This window comes from Triturus cristatus, chromosome 10 (genome assembly GCF_964204655.1).
Source record: "Triturus cristatus chromosome 10, aTriCri1.1, whole genome shotgun sequence".
Taxonomy (NCBI): Eukaryota; Metazoa; Chordata; class Amphibia; order Caudata; family Salamandridae; genus Triturus; species Triturus cristatus.
This window is the reverse complement of record NC_140593.1, coordinates 557,367,903-557,391,477: the sequence shown is the minus strand read 5'-3', so window position 1 is coordinate 557,391,477 and position 23,575 is coordinate 557,367,903. Positions and strand designations below refer to the sequence as shown.

Below are 23,575 nucleotides of genomic sequence, written 5' to 3'. Positions count from 1 at the left end.
TGCCATCTGCTTTTCATTATTTCTCCAGATATAGCAGCAATTCAGATCAGTCATGGTCAAACCAGGCTTTCATCATGTCAGGTTTTTATACACAAAGTTGCAGTAAATTGGATAATAGTAATCCAGATTATTTACAGCATCGAGAAATGGCTCAGTTGCAATATAAACGCTATATGAAAAAAAGTTGGTATACTTATTCTAGAGCTGCAATATCTTTTTGCGCTTAAGTTCAACTATACGCTTTTAAGCTTCTCTCCTGGAGAAAATGTGCTTCACGTTTGTATTGAAGGACCCTTTCCTCTAGTGACAGGATTATGTGGTGCGCCTTCTCTTCTCTAGGCAGAAGGTTCATGTGAAATAAATCGATTACTGCAGTTCCTCTGGTAAACAATGTATGCTTCCTTAACATGTTGCACAATTGAAGCTCAATTGGATCCTAAACCAATTGCTTATCTGTAGCTCCATGTAGCAGAGAATTAACAAGCCTGACCCTCGTAAGGTATTTTGTCACAGGTGAGGGGTTAGTGAGGAAGAACGACAGCATTTCAACAGCCTGTGGCGTCAGAAAAGCATAAACATGCCTTTTGGTCCCCTGCAAATGTCTGTGAACGCCCCTGCCTAGGGTAAGCTCCCTGATTTTTTTGTTGTTGATGTTTTTTCCTCATTCTGTCGTAAATCTGAATCTTTTCTGAACAGAATGCAGAGACTGCAAGTTGATCAGCTCCCGCAATCTTTTTACAAAATAAACACAAAATTCCCTTCTTAAAGTGTTATCCAACATAAAATATAGTTTACGGTTTCCCTCTCGGAAATGGCTTCCCACCTTAGCACAAATATGTTTGCCTTGACAAGCTACTTTGTCTTGCTTACAAAAATGTTCGCAGATATTTTCATCTACACATTGTTCTGTGTGTACTAATGAAAAAGAAAAGGCTTTTGCGGCAGGATTTCCCAATGCTAAGGAGATTTGCCTTGAAAACCATGGTGATTTAATGAACAACGACCTGTTTATTTCCAAAACGTGGCGAGAAGCCGAAAAAGAGAGGAAGGATATATACAAACTAATGCGTAACTAAGACTACAGATTCAGTTTAATTTAACCTACCTGCTTCCAAAGCAAACCCTTTACTGATTTGTGATGGGTATACTTTTGAATAGTTTATATCCTTAAACATCACATAGCACTTGAATCTCACTGCCAGAGCAGTTTCTAAGAAGTATGCACCAGTGCTATGAAGTATTCAAATGGTCATCTTGTCCCATCTTTCACTTATTCATCTCTCACCTAGATTTATTCAGATTATGCAAAGTCCTTGACTTAGTCACAGATATGCAAGCTTTTAATAGCTGATTGAATTACGTGCCCAAGAAATGTCTTAACTTTTAATAGCTTGCTTGCATATTCCAATTGATTTTTCTTTTTCTCATTGTTCCTCCATTCTACAAGTTTCTCAAGAAAAGTGGTACACATAGTGGTTGATTTGTGGACATGGTACCACTAATCCTTGTATTAGTAATTTTTCCTCTTACATGCAGTATTTAACCTGTGTGAGAAAACTGCTTTGTATTATGGATGTAACCTCAAGCTAATGTATACTCTCCATTCAAGCTCCCTAATGTGTATCGTCCTGTCCCGTTCACTAAACTCTGCAGCAAACTGTCATGCTAAGCCGTATTAGTAATCCTGTAGAATTTCAAACTCTAGTGTCACTTCAACAAAAACAAAATGCCAACTACGTTCTAGTCTGACTGAGAACGTCTTGTGAGGACCATTAAGTCTCTTTCCGTTCTTAGACTTTCATAGATCCTTTGATTGAAAATGCACTGACGGTGCAAAGTTGACATTGTATTTGCTGTTACACTGCAGAATCCTTTTTGAGAGAGTGATCTCAGCAGACAAGTAACGCTTAATCAATTATAAATAACCCTGCACGCGGTGGACTTGTAGCACTTCTCCACATGATTGCTAGTTTTTCAATATTTGCACCTATGTTAAAGATGCTTGCCAAAGAACTGTAGATGGGTGTAAAATATGGTTTTTACAGTATATATGCACATTTGTATAACCTGTATTGCTAGGGTTCGTCATTTCCTAAGAACTTCCCATTCTAATGGATATTTCTTCCTACAGATTCCTCACCTCTTGAATACCCAGACACAAGAGGGAGGCGGAAACTTCGCAATAGCTTTCCTGTGCCAGGTGTTGCTGGCTCCAGCTTGGTGTCAGTTGCAGCTCAGAGATGACATCACTGGAGACTTGTAGCATCATTCCGGCGTCCTGATGTAATTTCCTTTATATCTGCAGTCCTTGACACAGATCCATGCTGCTCTCTGTGAATCAACCAAAAAATATTTTTGCATTGCTTAGGAGTATTCCATCCACAACTAAAATATGAGGCTTTAAGCCCTACCCCTCTGCCATGGACAGATGTCCATTTCAGACCCCCACCAGGTCTGTCTATAGTTCTTTGGGCTGAAGCACTACAAGTCATTTGACAAGTGCAGCCTCGTGTACACTAACACATTGAGCAGGAGGCAAAACTTCCTTTGCTGCATGTAGTGAGTTACATGCTCTGTGCCAATCACTGTCCAGGTCTGAGTCCAAGTCACACTCTTCTCCTTCCTCAAAATCTTCACAAAAAGAAGAGTCAACACAACGTCCCATCTCAAAATACTGCTGCTGGTGAGGTAGGTCTCCTTGACTTTTGCACCCCATTGAAGTCCTTCAACAAATCAGAGCTGGGTTGTATCATCTGGTAGAAGAGCCCATGCTGACACTAGCTACACTTCCAGGCCCGTTTCCTGCTCTGGACCCATATGCTGCTCTAATGCCTGCATCCTTCTTAGCTTACTAGGAACATCTGTTGCAGATATCCTAGCGCAGTTTACGAATGCTGTAATTCCCTCTGGTGTGCCCACCGTCCCTATTGAACCATTTAGACCTCCGATTGGAGTACATGGTGAGGATTTCCATGGCGTCAACTGGCCTCAAAACCATGCTACAAGGTGCCCTCTGGTGTAGGCCAGAGCTTTCAGGACACCCAGTACTTTCTGATAGCCCCCGCTCTGCTGTCGGCCCATTTTCAGATGCCATTACCGGCTTATGCCCACTGTCCAATCCCTTCCCCACAAACTAAGACTCTTCTTATGTGTTGCAGAAGGGAAGCACAACAGCTGGCTGAAGGCACAGGGAATGCACCCACCCTTGCCTTGCACCAGTGAAACAATATCTGGATGAAAGAGAGGATCAGGCTCTGATCCAATTCAAATTCGCCAAGTGATCCTGCATGTGGATAAGACCAGTGAGGGAGCTAACTTGCTCCCTCTTGGAGTCTCATACAAATGAACTATTTGGCAATACAGAATGACAATGGGCTTGATTTCTTGCCAGAGATGGATATTTGCAGCACGTTTGAGGAAGACAGCAAAGGTGCTAGGGTTGCCACATCCCACAGTTGAGGCCAAGTCAAGTATCTTGACTAAGATACTTCCATCTGCTTCAAACCACTTGCCTCATTTAATGATGTTCTAATGGAGCCAATCAAAGTGACATGGAACAATCCGACATCTGCCCCATCAGTCAGCAAACTTGACTACTGTGGGTTATCTCCAGGAGATCCAGACTTAATCTCGATTCATCCTTCTCCAGGAGAGCTTGATAGTGCAAGCCTAGTCTTTCTAAAGCCTTTTCCATAGCACCACCAAACATAAAATCTTAGAAGTTGGAAGCCATAGGCAAAAAGGTGTTCTCAGCTGGGAGGCTGGTTCTGAGATTAATGAACACTGCAAGCCGCCTTGCCAGATCCACCCATGTACTGGGGGAGGGGGGGCAGGCTTGGTGGTATCTGGGCTGCATGAAAACCTGAAGGACAGTTTGCTGAGGAGATGGTGATGGTCAGGATGCCCTAAGGCCCCTTGAGCAAGCCTGAAAATTGTGTATTTGGTGGCGAGGGCCATGGGGTCCTCCATTGCCCAAAGAAATTGCTTGGCTGCATTGCACAGGTTCCTCACGTGACTTTCAAACCAGCCATTTGATGGCTGTTGACTATTCAGCAAGAGAGCATATTGAGTCCTCTAACGATTTAGTGAGCCCCTAAAGTTTGGTCCTGGAGGCTCCAGCAATTGATCTTCACAGGTAATACAGGACGTTTTGAGGGTACTCCAAAGGACTTCGTTTTCACCAGCCTGTACAACCCATCTAAAAAACCTAACCAGTTTCTTAGGCAGTACAAAGGTTGAGGCAAGCTCCAAGGCATATAGGCCCAGCAACCTTCCTAAGGCATCCCCGCACCAGAAGATAAACCGCTATAGTTCACTTTTAAGAGAGCACACACAACCACTTTGGGGGTAGGGTATCGATCATTCTGCCGGCTTGGAATGCTATTATGACAAACCTGTGGATCCTACAGATTATAGAAAGCGGATACAACAGACCGCTCCCTGGATTCACCCATCTCAATCCCTTCATTCATACAACCACACACTGATCCTACAAAAGGAGGAGGTGGCTCTTTTGCAAACGGGAGCAGTGGAATTGCACCCAGAGCAGGAGATTGGGAAGGGGTGCTAATCCCAAAACTTCCTGGTTCAAAAGAAGGAATGCAGTCTGTCAGATTCTGGAGCTCAGGATTTTCAACTTCTACCTATGCAAGGAAAAGTTGAGAATGCTGCCCCTAGATCAAGTGCTTTTGTCACTGGAAGCAGACTACTTGCTGATGTCCTTCAACTTGCATGAAGCCTATTTCTACATAACCATTCTGCAGTCACTGGAAGCATCTGCAGTTCCTGGAAGGCTCCTCCCACTACCAGTTTGCGGTCCTTCTGTATGGACTAACATCAGCACCCAGGATTTCCTTCAAGGTCATATAAGTGGTTGCAGCACATCTGCGCAGGTCGGGAAGCTTTGTGTTGCCATACCTGGATGATTGGCAGGTTAGGGCAGGATTGCGTCTGCTGCTGGTGGACCACCTAAAATCCAAAGCAATCCCTGGTGTTCAACTTAGGCTTTTCCATCAACCTGCACAAGTCGTACTTGGAGCTCATAGGGGCAATAGAGGACACAACATCTCTGTGGGCTTTCTCTCCTCACCAGAGTGTCTTGGACATTAAGGATAGTATTTTGATGTTTCGGAAGAGAATTCCCATTTCATTCCTGATGGTTTTTCATCTTTTGGCTTCCTGCATCATATTGTCACACATGCACGCCGGACATGAGGGCTGTCCAGTGGTGCCTCCCTGTGCAGCGTTCCCAACATGAGGGTGAGCTCAGCCATCCTGGTTGGTTGAAGAGATCCCGAAGCAATGGAAACCCTTTTGCTTCTCACTAGCAGTGGTGAATGGTTCCACCTTGAGGTGGAGTGCATATCTGGAGGTACTAGAGGTCAGACGTTTCTGTTCTCAGCAAGAGCCGGGTTTGCACAGCAACTTGCTTGACAGCAATTAGTCTGGTTTTCCTGCCTTCCCTTCGCATTTGATCTGCCTGATCTTAATAGACACCATGACCGGAATGTGGTATGTGAACAAGCAAGGAGGAAATTGGCCTTGTTTTATTCTGCCAGGAAACTGACGCTCTGGGCACAAATGCAAGGAATATGGCTGGATAGCCAACTTTCTGGCAGGCACTGATGTTTTAAAGAATGAGCATTTGCCAGGAGTCCACCCTCGTAAGGTCCCCACTGCGTAGAGGCTTATCATAAGCCTCCCTGAGTCTGGCATGCCTTACTGCCAGGCCTAGCAGGTAACCTCAACAGTTACCTAATCCCAATTTCCAAATACTGTTTTTTTTAAAAAGAAGATAGGAATGTGTGATCGGTGGAGGTCCATTACCAAAACTTAACATAGAAGATTGTTTTAGTTTTGTGAACTGTAGTCAATCTACACCAAAAAATATGCCCAATCATGAACAATGAATTGCAATCTGTAATTTCAAAATAACCTACAATTTATTTACTTATTTTGGTAATTGCAAAAACTGCATGATGAAGCTTTACAGTACGAATGTCCTGGAGATGTTGAATTTACTGCATATGGTAAATTCTGCACCCCAAGGTATTGGATTATTGAGTCTGCATCATCTTCTCAATCATGAGTAGCGCCTCCATCTAGAGGTGGTACAACATCTTTCGCCCTGTGGGACATGCCTAAAGCGTATCTTTTCAACACACGTGAATGGGAAAAGCACACAATTAATTGCCCTCCAGTTTCCATTGCAAGAATCCTTGTGGGATATGTTTTGAATGATGTGGTATTTTAACTTCACTATGCATTCCCCCATACCCTAACTTCCTCAACAGTTGTGTCCAATCTTAGCACAACTTCAAGTAATTCTGCTTGTCCTGGACTTTCCAAAAAGGCTGTAGTGTGCAGACCTTCTGCAACTCTCCCTATTCCAGTCACTTCTGAGCAGATGTCCTGTCCCAGTCGGAGTGCTCTGTTCGCATCCACCATTTACCTGTTTCTACACAGACAAACTAGTTCTGAGAACTAAATAGTCTTCCCTGCCTAAGGTGGTGACCTCATTCCATACATGGCAATCATTACACTTCTCACATTTTTCCTTTTTTTTCAATCCGAAGAAAAAGTAGGCGAGGTTTCATAGGCTGGACCCGCATAGGGGAGCCAGCTACTTCATCGATCAGATGACGGCGTTCAGATCAGACAGTCCGCTTTTCTTTGGCTATGTGGGCAGTAAGAAGGGCAAGGTATCCCAGAGGGTAACTGTCTCCATGGATTATCCTCTGTATTAGGATCTTTCATTCCTTTGCTAAAAAGGAACTGCCAGAAGGAACTGGGCTCATTCCATAAGAGTGAAGTGGCAAATGCTCTTGTTCCATGCTGCTGGATTTACTGGTTTGACCACTCTATCAGACCCACTGCTAGGGAGGCGGTACTGCAGTGGTATTTATTCAAGAGGTGAGAAGTCTGCTGGTAGAAGTATCCTACAGAAGAGAAAATGTACCTTCTGTAACAGTCTTTTTGGTGTTTACTGTTGCCTTTAGATTCTGCACTATTCCCACCCCACTCTTAGTTCTGAAGGATGGTCCTAGACCTCTTAAAATTATTAAGGTTGCCATTTACGGTATTGTAAGAAATTAGAAAGAGTATGCTTGGAGGCAATATTTACCTTCTCATAAGGACATTTACACGAGTGACCTAAAGAAATATCTTGCTGCCCTAAACATGGCCCAAGCCTCTTATTTTGAGAGTAAAATCAATGCTGCCTCAAATAAACCTTGGAAAAGTTTCTAAGTTACAAAAGCTTTTCTACATCTGAACGCATGTGACCTGGACATCGCTGCATCTCTGGAGTTGTTGCAACACGGGCCAGAGAAGGTTATTATTGAGTGTTAGTCTAATGTTGGTCCATCTTCAATTTTTGCATTAGCAGTCATCAACACTGTTTTTGACCAGTTTTTCAATACTTCTATGTCTATGGCCTTGGTTCCACTTATTTGGAATCAGGCTAAGATTATTCAGTTTCTAAAAGTAATTCTAGGGCTGACTGCTCAGCTGTCCAACTTTATACCCATTTCTCTTACCCGATGCTTGCAAGATGCTGGAGAAGCTGATCAACTTTCAGTTTTCAGACTATCTGGAGCTAATCAAATTGCTTCATACCTCCCAGTTGGGTTTCTGCCCCTGAAATAGCACCAAAACTGCACTGTTGGAGATGTCCAATTACATCAAGTGGACATTAGCTCGGGGGAGAAACGCTGCCTTGATCTAATTAAACCTTTCAGCAGCGTTGGCTACTGTCTCCCATCCCATCTCAAGGACTTTGGGTCCGAGAACCAGGATCTTGCATGGATTAAGTCCTCCTTCACAAATGGAGGTCAACCTGTGTGGATGGCTCCATACTCCTCTGCTTTCTGGCACTCAACGTGAGATGCCCACTGAGCCCCCACCCCTTTAATATCTGTAAGACTGCGCTGATCCCCTTGGTGTGAGTCCTTTGACTTTCAGATAGTCTCTTTTGCAGATGACTCGCAATTGGTCCTCTCATTTGAGAATGGTTTATCTAAATTTCAAGATTCTTTAAAGACCTGTTTATATCAGTAGGGAACTGGATGCATGCCAGTAACTTAGTGTAACTCAGACAAGACCGAAATGCTATTGTTTGGAGCTTTCTATTACAGGTGGTGAGAGAATATACCTGCAACTGTCAACTTTTAAAACAGCAAATTATTGTCTAAAAATCATAACAGTAACTAAGTCGACTTTTATCACTTGTTTCTAAGTACTGACCCAGGACTGGATCTAGGATCCAGTCCTGGAATCCCAAAAGTAATCCTAAAAGTAATCTATTGCAAATAACTTGAAACTTCCATTGAACCCAATGCATGATTGTGTTTAAAATTGTGTTGCCTATTGCAACCACTTGTAACTTTCTAAAAGTCAATTGCAAATTTCAAAAGTATTTATATAAAGCATCTCATTCTGAGAAAGTATATCTTAATACCAATTGTTAGTTCTAAAATAAAACAAGCATATATTTTTTATATATAAACCATTGGCATAGAGTTCAGTTCTTTAGTATGTGAGACCAATTGCTGACTGCGTGCAACAAATGCTTTACACTGTCCTCTGACACTGCCTTACTGCTCGACCAAGCTACCTCTTTATAGAGTAAGGTTATATCTAACTTTAGCCTCTGCCAAACCTCTGGGGACTGTGGACTCCGTACACCCTGTACCTACTTGGGAGCAGTATATACAGAGCAACTTTCTCACAGTTGCCAGTAAAGAAAATGATTCTGTTTAAAGCCTGGTGATAGTCCATTGAACTTTCCTTGGAATGGGTACACAGTACCCTTCGGACCTATGTATCCACTATAGACCATCTAGAGCGCTCCACTCATCAGACAAAGGGTGGCTCCTCTTTTTTGTCCTGGCTGCGCAAGCTTGGAATCAGCTCATTGTCAATCTCCGTATCACCAACAATTAACCACTGTTCTGAAAATATGCGTTTTGCCCCAGCATGGCTGTTCAGTGACTCAACTTTACACTACTATGAGTAGCTATGCCCTCTATAATTATTTCTCATTCATTAATTTTTCATTTAGTTCTGTTGCACTGCATATTCACGTTCAATCCAATGCTTTCCTTCTCTCTGCGTCTGAGGGCTCGGACAAATTGTGCGAGGAAGAAGACATCAGGACGCCACGATTGCGCTTTATGGCTCCAGCGACATTACAACTACACCACAACTGATGCCAAGATGGAGCTAGAGCCACCTTCCTGCCCAGGGAAGCTGTTGCAAAGTATCTGATAGAGACTTCTAGCTGCAGATTCCTTACCTTTGAATTTCCCAGACGTCCGGCTGGATCCAGAAACTTTTGCTGAGCAATACCACTTGCGCGCCATGTCGGGTGGCTCCATTCGGCTCCGCGTGATGTTGCCTGTGTTTGACGTCGCAGTGCCTATATAGGCACCACCTAGGCACGTGGATGTCAGTTCTTTCCTTTCCATGCCTGTGAAGCGCCGATCCAGGAAGACCTACCCCTCTACTGCTTTTTGGTAGGCTTTTTTTCGACTTTTGTCGAATTCTAGGATTTTTTCCGACTTAGTGCGAGGGCTGTCTTCAAGTAAGACAGGTTTGAAGCCATGCGGGCCTGTTCCCGCATGATGTCTGTCACCGCTCCCCATTGCGCCTGTCTTTTGTGTCTTGAGCGCGACCACGATTCAAAGTCGTGCTCGGACTGCTGGGCCATGGCTCCGAAGACCTTGAGGGACTTGGTGATGAAACTTCTCCTGGCCTGGCAGTCGACACCGTCCAGCGATACTCCGAGGAGGTCCTGGTCCCGATCGAAGAAGAGGTCGCGGGACTGCTCCCGGAGCCCTAAGTCCTCTTCCTCCCACTCGAGGTCCTCAGGACACTCCAAGAAGAGGCACAAGAAGAAGTCCAAGCGGACATAATGTTCACCTCAAAGTTTTACGAGGTCATGCGCCACGTATTTGAGCAGAACGATTTCGCTGGTGAACCTTCAGGCCCCGCGGGTCGGAAGGGACCTCTTCTAGTTCGATGCTGTTGACTCTAGACATGGCACTGGGGGGGCCTCAGGGATCTGATCCTGGATCCGGTTCGACGCCGGTCATGCCATCTCGACCTCCCCTGGCGTCTGCTCTGAAGTCTGTGCCTACAACTTCGGCAATGAAGGAGTGTGTGTTTTTATCTAATGTGTTGTGTATAATACAAAGGCTATTTTTATAGAATACCTTGTGTGGAGTTTCCTTTGTGGTGGGCCTTGGGTGTTGTTGCTGGGTGCGCGCGCAAACGCTTTACACATCGCCTCAGGGATAAGCCTGACTGCTCGTGCCAAGCTACCAAGGGGGTGAGCAGGGGTTATCTTTGGCGTGTAACTCCCCAGCCCTGACTAGAGTGGTGGTTTCTGTCTGGCTTTGGCGCAAGCCCTAGCCAACCAGAAATCCCATTTCTAACATCCTGCTTGAGCAGGACACCCCTATTACATTAGGAGTTCATTCTCCTGGGTTGTAAGTGCATCAGCCATTATGATACATAAAGTGGGCATGCGTCATTACACGATGAACATCTTCAAACTGCTGTAACGATCACTATCCTGTTTAGTATCAAACCTGTTGGAATCATACACCCATACCCCCACCCCGTAAACTGTGTGGAAGGTATTATTCCATGCACTGTAAATTTCCTCTGGGAGGCCCACAGTGCTCCTGGTACCAGTCTTCTAGACCCGGACAACACCACATAGCTACTGCAGACCACACAAACAAAGCTCGAGCAGGGTAAGGCAGAACAATAGGTATCCTGCCACAGGGAGGTGTGACCACCTCCCAGACAGGGTTTAGTGTATTGGGGCCGGGTGGGAGCGCTTGCCAGTGCCACTCAGTCTGCTTGAAGGGCACATTTGGTGCCCTCCTTGCATAGTCCAGTTCAAACCAGCTCAGGGAGCCGTTCGCACCCGCTCTGGTGTGAAACTGGACAATGGACATGGGAGTATTCTCCCCACTGTCCGACCCCGCCCCTGGGAGGCAACCCTGATTCATCCCAACCCTTTCCTTAGGGTACTTAATGGCTTACCCGAGGGTGGGTCCCTAAATTCGTAGAGGGACACAATTAATTTCAAGACACCACTTCTTCGACCAACTGGGCACTCTGGACTTCGCTTTGGGCATCAAGGCTGCAACTGGGAAGACTCCTGCTTCTCCTGATCTCGTTGCCCTCCTAGTCTGCTGCAATGTCCGTGCCTGTATTCCACAGCCCGTGGAAGGTTCCTGTATGGACATCCAAGACACCTAACGGAATCTCCCTTGAAGTGAAGGGAGTCACTTCCCTGCATTGGCAGGCACCGCAACTAAGTTGACCGGTCTGCTGATCCTCTGCTCACAGAGACTCCGAAAGGTTCAGCAGCACAGATGGCGGTTCTTCACATCCCTCGAGGCGTGCTCTGTCCTCTCACCAAGTTTGAGGCTAGTATCCCTCGTCGGAGCCGCTGGAACTAAACCCCTGTGCACCGCGTTTACTTGCTGTTGCAAAAGCTTGTTGGCTTCCTTCCATCAAGATCTTCCGGCTCCATGTAGCCCGAACCGCAAGCATCTCGGGTGACCAAGATCTTCGCCCTAACTGTTACACTTGCACCGTGTGCCTGCATCTTTGGTTAGCTGCTCGAAGTCCTCTTGCGACTCCAGTGCCTCCAGCCTGTGGGTCCTCTTCAGGTTCTTATTTGATTGTTGCAGGCTTCCCTACTTGCTCAGGGCCTTCCCGGACTCCCCTACTTGTGGTGAGTCACCTGGACCTTGCTGGTCCTGACACTGCACCTTCGCTTTCCACGTTGTTTGCAGTTGCCAAGTCTTTTTGGTGCTCTTGACAGACATCGACTCCTCAACTCTCGACATCCGATGTGGGACAGCTCGTGAACAGCTCCTGGTCTTCCACAGCGTCGCCTGGTCCTCACAGCTGCAGCTCCAAGGTCACCGCCATCTCTCCTTCAACATCTGACATTGGTGAGCATTGTCTTCAGTGCCTCCTGGTCACTCCTGAGTGGCATAGACTCTGTCCCCTCTGCTTGCAGGTTCTTCACATCTCTAATCCACCTGTGGGTTCCACTGAACATTTTCCCCTTCTCTTGCAGCGGCATCTTCCTGAAGTCCCCATTGAGTTAGACCGCGGTTTCCTACGCCACTTGGCACCTATGCACCTGGCTTCACTGGTGTAGGTATCCTGGTTCCTAGGGTATCCACGGGTGGGTTGGCTCTCCAACCTTCTGTCTTCTGCAGAATTTCTTCAGGGTCCACTGGGTAGGATCCTTCTTTAAAATTGCAAACGCGACTTACCCGTTGACTTGTATTGAATACGTGGTTGTGTTACCACACTGCATACGACCTCCGTGGGGTTCTTAGATACTCACCTTGGGTGGTTCATTGGGTCCCCTGCACTTCTACATCTTCTGGGTACAGTCTTGACTCGAGTCGTGGTTTGTATACCACTATTTTAGTATATGGTTTGGTCTCCCACAGGTGAACACTGTGTATTTCGTGCTACTTACCTGTTTCTGTTGAAAAGAACTGTGTGCATTGTGTATCTCCGGCTATCAGATATCTGTATGTGTTAGTAAGTGTCTTATAATAAATACGTATTTTTATAAATACACTGTGTGGTTCTTTTTCACTAAATCTATAGCTATGAGATTGTTCTCGTAAAAAACAAAACAAATCTGCTTTACACACCTTCTTGACAAAGCCTGAAGGCAGCTGTCCACAGCTCCTCCTTGGAGAGCTTTCTAAGTTTGTCTAACACCACTAAAAATCACCATAAGGGTTGTCTGGATTGGTGTAGGGTGCCCACTTACATAAGTGTGCATCATACACCAAGCCAGCTTCTCACATTGGTGTGCAGTGGTTGGGATTCAAGCATGCATTGTTTTACCAGATAATCTTGGTTTAGATTAATTGTAAAACAATCATTAATATTAGGCACATATAATACAGCTTAGAATAAGTAAGTTCTACTGAACTTAGGGTTGGGTAGTTAAGGGTCTAGCACAACCCTTTCTCCAACCTCAGAGTTTAGTTTCCACTAGGGTTGGTAGGTGCAACACCTCACTACACCTAGAACCATGTCTTTAGTTGGGGATACTAGTGTACCCCAGTCTGCTAAGTACAGTGGTCTAAAGGTCAATACACTAAGGACCCTGTTTAGTCTTAGAAAGATGGGCAGGTGGCAACCCCACCATTAAACTGCTCTTAGAGCTTGCTACATAAGGATGATAGTCATCCTGTAGAGGCCAGAGACCAGGATAATGTGGGTGGGGATACTCCTGAAGAGAGAGCATCAGGGCTCTCCCTGATGATCTCAATTCTGAGTATGGACAGGAGGACTCAAATGATTCCAACCTGCCAAAATCTGACCCCCTCAGGGAATTGTGCAGATGGCACAGAGGAGATACCCTTTGTTCCTCCTGGGAGGTTCCAGAGTAGACCAAGGAAGTCTAGTTCTTCCTCTAGGGAATACCATACTTCAGACACTTCCATAGGGACCGCCATCTCTAATAAGAGGGACAGCTCTTTTGAAAAGGAATACCAATCGCTCAAACGTGAGAAAGTCAGACTTTGGCTCAGGAGAGTTCAATTGGCCCTGGAGAAAGAGTCCCTGGAAGTACAGAAGGCTAGGAAGAAACTGGGACTAGAGTCCCATGGTGGCAGCAACAGTGTCCCTAGAATCAGAGAAACGTCTTGACAGTAGGATCCTGAACTGGATAGTCCTTCCTTACCAGGAGATGGATGACATCCATAAATGGATCACTGCTTTGGAGAGGGCCTGCAGAGTTCAGAGGGTGCCTCAAGAGCAGTAGGCAGCTATCCTGTGGCTCTCCTTTGCTAGCAAAGGTAGAGATAAGCTCTTTGCTGTTAGAGAAGAGGATGCTGACAATTAGTACTGAAGAGTGCTCTCTGGATGGGTTTGGCTTAACCACTGATCGGTATAGGATTAAGTTCAGAGACACCCAGAAGGCACACACCCAGGATTGGGTAGATTTTGTAGACAGCGCTATTAAAGCTCTGGAAGGCTGGCTTCATGGAAGAAAGGTACAGGACAATAGATTGTACAATTTGATTGAGATGTGCACATCCTTAACTGTCGTAAACAACGTTTGCATCAGTACCTGGTTGACTCTGATCTGACCTCTCCCCAAGAATTGGGAAAGAAGGCAGACAAATGGGTCTGCACCAGGGTTAAGCAGAAAAATCAAGGTATTGGAGGTGACCAGAAGAAGCAAGATTCATCTAAATCCCAGGATAAGGGTGGAGAGAGGGTGGAGAGAAGGCTAAAAATAAGAGTCTTCACAAAGGCCCAAAAAACCTGCATCTGGGGGCGAGTCACAAAATTCAAAGAAAGGCAAAAAAAAAACCTTGGTGCTACATTTGTAAGGCGAAGACCCTTTGGACAACACGTGGTGATTGTCCAAAGGGTAAGGAAACTACTACTACCTCTGCCCCTAAGGCATCTGCTCCCCCTAGCACAAGTACAAGTGGTAGCGCAGCAACCAAGGGATTAGTGGGGTTAACCTTCAGTTCTGAGATGGGTTCTGAATCAGTCAGGACTTCAACTCACGCTGTTCTAGTCTGTGATGGTGGCATAAACCTTGCCACCTTACTGGTCAGTCGTACTAACTTGGGCAAGTACAGACAACAGCCTTTGATAAATGGGAAAGAAGCAATGGCTTACAGGGACACACTGGTGACAGAGAAACGTGTGTCCTCTGATCAGAGCATACTTGGACAAATGTACTAAGTCACCAATGCTAGCAATGTCTGGACTGACCATTCCTTGGCAGTGGTGAACCTCAGCGGGGAAGGGGTAACTGGACCTAAAAAGGTTATAGTATCTCCAGACCTACCTGTAGATTGTTGGGCAGAGTTCTAGAAATTTCAGCCTGGGCTGAAGTGGAGTTCAGGACTCCTGCACAGATTATAGGCATCTCTGCCAGTGTGTTTGCGGTCACCAGGGCACAGGCCAAACAGGTCAGCACTGACCAGGTACTGGATCCTGGAAAAATGGGCCAGGTGCCTTGCAAGGGAAGGAGCAGGAAGGGTAAGGATGTATCTTCCTCACAAACTCCCAGTGAAGATCAGCCTCCTGAGGTAGATTATCTCAGCCCCTGTGGAGGTACTGTCCCAGAGGAACTTGGGCATGACGAGGCAGAGTTCTTGGGGGCAGGGGACCCTACCAGGGCAGACTTTAGTTTGGAGCAGTAGACCAGCCCCTCTCTTGAACCCCTCAGACAGAAGCTGGTGCAGAGGAAGCAGGGAATTTTAGTGGGTTCCATAGGATAGATTGGCAAGATGGACTTCTGTACTCTGAAGATAGAGACCCCAAGCCTGGTGCCACCAGGAGGTTAGTAATACCTTCAGAAGTTCAGAGGTTTCCTACTCTCCCTGGCACATGATATTCATCTTGCAGGACACTTAAGGCAAACCAAGACTTGAAACAGGCTTGTCCGTCACTTTCACTGGCCCCATATGTCTGAAGACACACAGGAGTTGTGTTGCTCCTGTGCCATTTGCCAAGCCAGTGGTAAGTCAAGTGGCACCACAAAGGCCTCCTTAATTCCACTTAAAGTGGTTGGGATCCCCTTTGAGAGGGAAGGGATTGACATTGTTGGTCCCTTGAACCCTCCAACTGCATCTGAGTACAGTTACATCCTAGTGGTGGTGGACCATGCCACTAGGTACCCAGAAGCTATTCCCCTTAGAACCACTACAGCACCTGTAGTGGCCTGGGCCCTCCTGGGAATCTTTCCCAGAGTGGTCTTCCCGAAGGAGGTCTTAACAGACACAGGTACAAACTTCATGTCTAGTTATATCACTGGTATGTAGAAAGAGTGTGGAGTAAACTGTTTACCACACCCTACTATCTACTGTGAAGTGGGTTTGTTGAAAGGTTCAACAAGACCCTAAAGGGTATGATAATGGAACTCCCAAAAAAGCTTAGTAAAAAATGGGATGTCCTACTACCCTGCCTTCTCTTTGCCTATAGAGAGATTCCTCAGAAGACTGTTGGCTACAGCCCCTTTGATCTTCTGTTTGGACATCCAGTGTTAGGGGTCCATTGTGTCTAGTGAAGTAAGGTTGGGAGCAACCTCTCAAACCATCTAAACAGGACATTGTGGACTGTCCTTGGCCTGTGTTCACACAGGGCTGAGTACATGAAGAAGGCCAGCAAAAACCTGGAGGCCAGCCAAGAACTTCAAAAAGCTTGGCATGACCAAAAGGCTGTCTTGGCTGTTTGCCAGCCAGGCCAGAAAGTGTGGGTTTTGGAGCCCGTGGCCCCAGCAGCTCTCTAAGACAAGTGGAGTGGCCCCCACACTATACTTGAATAAAAGGGTGAGGTCACCTACTTGGTGGACCTAGGTACTCCAAGAAGTCCCCATAGGGTACTTCATGTGAACAGCCTAAAACCTTTTGTGGACAGGGCTGACATGGGCTTGCTCATGGCAACTGATGAGGGACAGGAGGAAGAGACTGACCCTTTCCCTGATCTCCTCTCTCAGAACCCTGATGATGGGTCAATAGATGGAGTATCTTTTGCAGGCAATCTCACTGCCCAACAGCAAACTGATTGTAGGCACGTCCTCAATCAGTATAGACACATGTTCTCCCCAACACCCAGTCAGACCACCTGGTGTACCCATGAAGTGGACACAGGTGACAGCCTGCCTGTGAAGAGTAAAATCTACAGACGTCCTGATCATGTCAGGGATTGCATCAGGACAGAGGTCCAAAAGATCTTGGAATTGGGGGTCATTGAGCCTTCAGATAGCCCCAGGGCTAGTCCAGTAGTCCTAGTGCCAAAACATCACACCAAGGGTGGTAAAAGTGAGATGAAGTTTTGTGTGGACTACAGAGGCCACAATGCAGGCCCTAGGACTGATGACCATCCCATTCCAAGGGCCGATGAACTTGTGTATACTTTGGCCTCAGCCAAGTTTCTGAGTACATTTAACCTGACTGCTGGCTACTGGCAAACCCAACTATCTGAGGGTGCCAAGCCAAAAACGACATTCTCAACTCCTTGTGGGCATTATCAATTTATTGTAATGCCCTTTGGTCTGAAGAATGCAATTACCACATTTCAGAGGTTGGTGAACAAAGTCCTAACCGATCTGGAAGCTTATAGTGCAGCAGGTCTAGATGATATAGCTGTCTTTAGCTCCTCCTGGGAGGATCGCCTGGTCTGCCTCAAATGTTCTGGAGGGCCTGCAAAAGGCAGGCCCCACTATTCAAGGCCACTAAGTGCCAGATAGAGCAGAGTTAGGTTGTGTACTTGGGCCCCCTGGTAGGTGGAGGCCAGATTCAACCATTGGAGAGCAGAATCCAGACCATTGTGGACTGGATTGCTCCCACTACCCAGACTCTGGTCAGAGCTTTCTTGGGCCTGAGTGGGTACTACAGAATATTTGTGAAGGGATATGGATCAATTGTGACTCCGTTGAATTAACTGACATCAAGGAAAATGCCCAAGAAAGTTCAGTGGACCGTAAGCTGTCAAAAGGCAATTGATGACCTGAAACAGACCATGTGCACTGCTTCCACCCTGCAAAGTCCTGACTACTCCAAAACTTTCATTGTCCAGACGGATGCATCTGAGATAGGGGTAGGGGCTGTATTATCACAACTTAATACAGAGGGCCTGGATCAACCAGTAGCTTCTATCAGCAGAAGGTTGAACCCCAGGCAGAAACGTTGGTCAGCTATTGAGAGGGAATCCTTTGCTGTGGTCTTGAAGAAGCTGAGGCCATACCGGTTTGGCACTCACTTAATTGTTCAGACAGGCCACAAGCCCCTCTTATGGCTTCAACAGATGATGGGTGACAACCTCAAACTTTTGAGGTGGCCCATTTCCCTACAGGGGATGGACTATACAGTGGAACATAGACCTGCAGGGATCGAAAAATCCACTCACCGCTCGCATTTGCGAGCCAGATTCAATAAGGGCCAGCTATTTTTAGGTCCTACTTGCCCTTTCTGGTGAGTAGGAAGGCAAACTGAGTTTCGACATCTCTCTGAAAGCAGAGGAAATGTGACAAGACAGCAAGATTTGAAGGCATCTTTATTGCTCACAAATTGAATTAGCAATAAAAATGCCTTTAAATCTTGTTAACTAACCACATTTGCTCTGCTTCCAGAAACTGAGGTCAAGTGCATTTCAGTTAAGTGGAGTACATTTTTTAGGTTACTAGATCTGCAGGTCTAGTAACAATTGATTGATTTTTCGTGCCCTGACCTTGGAGTAACCATGCCAATACAGATGGACTCTCCATATATTTCCACTTAAAAAATGAAGACTCGACTGGGTAAGGTTAGTCTCATCTCCTTACGTTTGGGGGGGGGGGGGTAGGTTGTGTAAAAGTAGGATCTGCTTTTATGGTTATCCCCACTTTTGCCTGGTGATATGCTGTTTCTGACTAGTCTGACTGGGATCCTGCTAATCAGGACCCCCGTCTCTGTGCTTTCTCCATTAAATTGGTATGGTAAGTACTTGGGTACATCCCAGATTGGACACTGGTGTACCCTTATTAGTACCTAGTATATGGTGCCAAGGTACCCAGGGCATAGGTACAACAGGGGTCCCCCATGGGCTGAGGCGTGCAATATGGGGGATCACCCAAACTGTAACTACAGGCCTGCCATTGCAGCCTGGCTAAGCTGGTGCTAGCACCACATACAACAGATATAGGTTATTCTATATCTGAGGAAACTGCACTAAACCTATAAGTCACCCCTAAAGCAGGCCTTTCGATCCCGAAGACAGGGTGCTCTGTTCTAAGTGTGAGGGTGCCCCTGCATGAGCAGTACACCCCTACAACCTTCAAAGTCCATTCTCCTGGGTTGTAAGTGCATCAGCCATTACGAGACATAGTGGCCATGTGTCATTACGCGATGACCATCTCTAAACTGGCTGTAACAAACCCTCTCATATTTGGTATCAAACATTTTGGAATCATACACCCATACCCCCACCTTGTAAACGGTGTGGAAGGTATGATTCCACGCATTGTAAAGCTCCTCCTGGAGCTCCTCAGTGCTCCTGGCACCAGTCTTCTAGACCCAGACAGCACAACATGGCTGCTGCCGACCAGAAACATGAATCTGCTATCCCTCTGATGATACAAGCTCGAGCAGGGGAAGTCAGAACAATAAGTGTCCTGTCACAGGGAGGTGTGACCACCTCCCAGACAGGGTTTAGTGTATTGGGGCCTGGTGGAAACGCTTGCCAGCGCCACTCAGTCTGTTGGAAGGGCACATTTGGTACCCTCCTTGCATAGTCTCGTTCAAACCAGCTCGGGGAGCCCGTGAAACTGGACAAAGGACATGGGAGTATCCGCCCCACTTTCCAACCCGTCCCCTGGTAGGGAACAATGAATCGTCCCAACCCATTCCTTAGAGTAGGGTGGGTCCCTAGATTTGTCGTAGGACTAGATTTGTTTCAAGACACCAGTTCTTCAACCGTCTGGGCACTCTCAACTTCGCTCTGGGCATCAAGGCTGCAACTGGAAAGATTCCTGCTGCTCCTGATCTCGTTGCCCTGCTCATCTGCTGCAGCGTCTGTGCATGTGCTCCATACAGGAACCTTCCAAGGCATGTGGGCAATCAAGACACCTGAAGGATTCTCCCTTGAAGTGAAGGAGTCTCTTCAGGGACTGCAACTAAGCTGACCGGTCTGCTGATCCTGGGCTCCCACGTACTTCGGAAGGCTCAGAAACACAGGTGGTGGTTCTTCACATCCCTCAAGGGCTGCCCTGTCCTCTCACCAAGTTTGAGGCCAGTATCCCTCGTTGGGGCAGCAAGAACTGAACCCCTATGCACCACATCAACTTGCTATTGGGAAGGCTTGTTGGCTTCCTTCCATCAAGATCTTCGGGTTCCAAGTAGCCCCAACCTCAAGCATCTCCTGTGAGCAAGATCTTCGTCCTCACCGCATCACATGCACCATGGGCCTGCATGTTTGGTGAACTGCTCTAGGTCCTCTTGCAACTCCAATGCCTCCGGCCTGTGGGTCCTCATTAGGGTCTTATTTGATTGCTGGGGGCTCTCCTGCTTGCTCTGGGCCTGCCCTGGCTACCCTGCTTGTGGTGAGTCACCTGGACCTTGCTGGTCCCAACACTGTACCTTCTTCGCTTTCTACATGGTTTGCAGTTGCTAAGGATTGTTGGTGCTCCCAACAGACACCGACCCCTCAACTCTTGACATCCCATGTGGGAAATCTCATGAACGACTTCCACAGAGTCGGCTGGTCCTCACAGCTGCAGGTCCAAGGTCATTCCATCTCTGACACAGGTGGGCATTCGTCTTCTGTGCCTCCTGGTCACTCCTGAGTGGCATAGACTCTGTCCCTTCTGATTGCAGGTTCTTCACATCTTGAATCCACCTGTGGGTTCCACTGGACACTTTCACCTTCTCCAGCAGCGGCATCTTCCTGAAGTCTCCCATTGAGTTTGATGGCGGTTTCCGGTGCCACTTCACACCTATGCACCTGGCTTTCCTGGTGTAGGTATCCTGGTTCCTAGGATATCTACGGGTGGGGTGGCTTTCCAACCTTCTGTCTTCCACTGGATTTCTTCAGGGTCCACTGGGAAGGGTCCTTCTTTAAAATTGCAATCGCGATTTACCCGCTGACTTGTATTGAGAACGGGGTTGTGTTCCCACACTGCACACAGCCTTTATGGGGTTCCTAGATGCTCACTTTGGGTGGTTCCTTGGGTCCCCGACAGTTCTATGTCGTCTGGGTACAGTCTTGACTTGAGTCGTGGTTCGCTTACCACTATTTTAGTATATGGTTTGGTCTCCCCCTGGTGACCAATTTATTTCGTGCTACGTACCTGTTTCTTTTCAAAAGTATTGTGTGCATTGGGTTTATCTCTGGCTAAGAGATATCTGTATGTGTTAGGGGGTGTCTTATGATATACATATTTTTATAAATATACTGTGTGGTTCTTTTTCACTTAATCTATACCTATGAGATTATGTTATGGTAAAACAAGCCGCTCTCCACAGATACCACTTGGGGAGCTTTCAAAAATCACCATAAAAGTTGTCTGGATTGGTGCAGGGTGCCCACTTACATAAGTGTGCATCATATTCCAAGCCAGCTTCTCACACTGGGGTTCTCTATAAACGTGCCAAAGTCACAACTGACTCCTCAGACGATCCCTTTCATCGGGGTAGTTCTGGACACAGTGCGGTTTCGGGCTTATCCTCCCGAGCAGCGAGTCCTGGATATTCAGGCTATGATTGCGATATTCGAGCCTCTATCCTGGATTTCGGTGAGACTGACTCTATGGCTCTTGGCTCTTGGGCCTCATGGCCTCCTGCATCATGTTGGATTATACATGCAAGGTGGTTCTATGACGGCTCTGCAGTGGGACTTGAAGTTCAATGGGCACAGCATCAGGGAAATCTAACGGACGTGGTTCAGATCTCGGAAGGAACTTCAAAAGATCTGCAGTGGTGGTTAACGAACCGTGATTGGGGCAATGCCAGACGTTTCTCCCTTCCCCAGCCAGATCTCACAGTTGTGACATACCCATCACTTCTGGGATGGGGCGGCACCTGGGAGAGGGGGTGATCAGGGACCCTGGTCTGACGGAGACGGGCTCCACATAAATTTGTTGGAGCTCCGAGCAAGAAAACACCACCGCCATGTGGTACTGCAACAAACTGGGCAGGGTGGGGTTGTGGACCCTTTATCGAGAGGCTCTTCGTCTCTGGGTACGGCTGGAACAGCATGGCATAACCCTGGTAGTTCAACATCTGGCAGGTTCTTTGAACGCCAGAGTGGACAAATTCGTCCGTCGATGCCTAGCGGATCCCGAATGGTGCCTCCAGCAGAGGTGGGGCAAGGTCTCTTTCAGCAGTGGGGAGATCCTTGGTTAGATATATCACCTCCGAGACAACGTGCAGTGTCGGTGGTACTGCGCACTGTAGTTTCCAAAGCTGCTATCGCTCTGCGACACTTCATCACAAGTGAAGCTCAGGCCTGTTGTATGCCTTTCCGCCCATACCATTCCTGCACAGGTTACTGAAGAAGATCAGGAGCGACTGGGCCCTAGTCCTTCTTGTGGCTCCAGACTGGTCAAGGAGAGTCTGGTATCCAGAGCTTTTGAGAATGAGAATCGATCCTCTGATCAGCCTGCCTCTTCAGGAGGATCTTCTGTCGCAGCAATAGGGGAGGGTTCTCCAACCGAACCGGTCAACTCTGCGCCTCCATGCATGAAGATTGAGCGGCGACAGTTGATAGCTTTTGGCCTTTCTCCCGAAGTCTGTAATGTTATTCTGGCAGCCAGACGGCCCTCCACTAAAACAGTATACACCTGCCGTTGGCAGAAATTTGTATTGTACTGTACAGAAAGGTCCATTAACCATCTTTCTGCTTCTCTTTCCACTGTCCTTTTATTCATTCTAACCTTTGCCCAGCAGGGTTCTGCTTTGGGAACTCTCAAGGGTTACCTTTGTTGCTCTGTCTGCTATTTTGCGGCTACCAGACTAACCCTCTCTCCAAGTCTCCTATTGTAAAAAGATTTCTTAAAGGGCTGGCTCGCTTGTTTCCACCCACGCCCTTTGTTTTGCCACAGTGGGACCTTAATTTGATCCTTCACTATCTGATGTGTGCTCCCTTTGAGCCTTTGCACAATTGTCCCTTCTGGCAAAACAATCTTCTTAGTGGCAATTAAATCTACCCGGAGGGTGAGTGAGTTGCAGGCGTTATCTTGCTTGCCTCCTTATCTTATGTCCTTTCCGAACAAGGTGGTGCTTTGCACCAGGGTATCTTTTTTGCAAAAGGTTTTGACCCCATTCCATCTGGGTCAGTCCATCGCTATGCCGACCTTCTTTGCTCCCTCGCATCCCTCTAAGGTAGAGCAGCTTCTCCATAGACTGGACCCAAAAAGAGTGTTGTTCTACCTTGACCACACAAAAGATTTCCGGATGGATCACCTTCTCTTTGTGGGGTACGTGGGAACAAGAAGGAAAGGGCAGTGCAGAAAAGGACCAATTATCACTAGTTCGTTGTGAGAAGCTGGCTTGGTTTATGATGCACACTTGAGTAAGTTGGCACCCTGCACCAATCCACATGACCCTTATGGTGATTTAAGTGGGATTAGACAACCTCAGAAAGCTCTTGAAGTGGTAGCTGTGGAGACCCGCCTTCCGGCTTAGTCCAGAAGGAGTGTAAAGCAGCTTGTTTTACCAGAATATAATCTTAATGGTGTAGATTAAGTGATAAAGAACCACACAATGTATTTATAAAAATAGGTATTTATTATAAGACACTCACTAACGCATACAGATCTCTCCTAGCCGGAGATGTACACAATGCACACAATACTTTTCAATAGAAATAGGTAACTAGCACGAAATACACAGTGGTCACCAGGGGGAGACCAAACCAAATACTAAAATTTTGGTGTGCGAACCACAACTAGAGTCAAGACTATACCCAGAAGACATAGAATTGCTGGGTGCCCAAGGAGCCACCTAAGGTGAGTATCTAGGAACCCCACGGATGTCGTGTGCAGTGTGGGAACACAACCGCTTTCTCAATACAA

General features: G+C 46.8%; 1 protein-coding gene across 2 annotated transcripts in view; it reads left to right on the top strand.

Moving 5' to 3' along the window:
* Window positions 1–524: 524 nt before the first annotated feature.
* Window positions 525–23,575, top strand: part of LOC146789720 (WD repeat-containing protein 48-like) — a 171,343-nt gene continuing 148,292 nt past the window's right edge. For both annotated transcript variants that reach the window (XM_085630129.1, XM_085630128.1), the window contains exon 1: window positions 525–623. The gene's annotated coding sequence lies outside the window, so the exon portion shown is untranslated. The remainder of the gene's footprint in view (window positions 624–23,575) is intronic.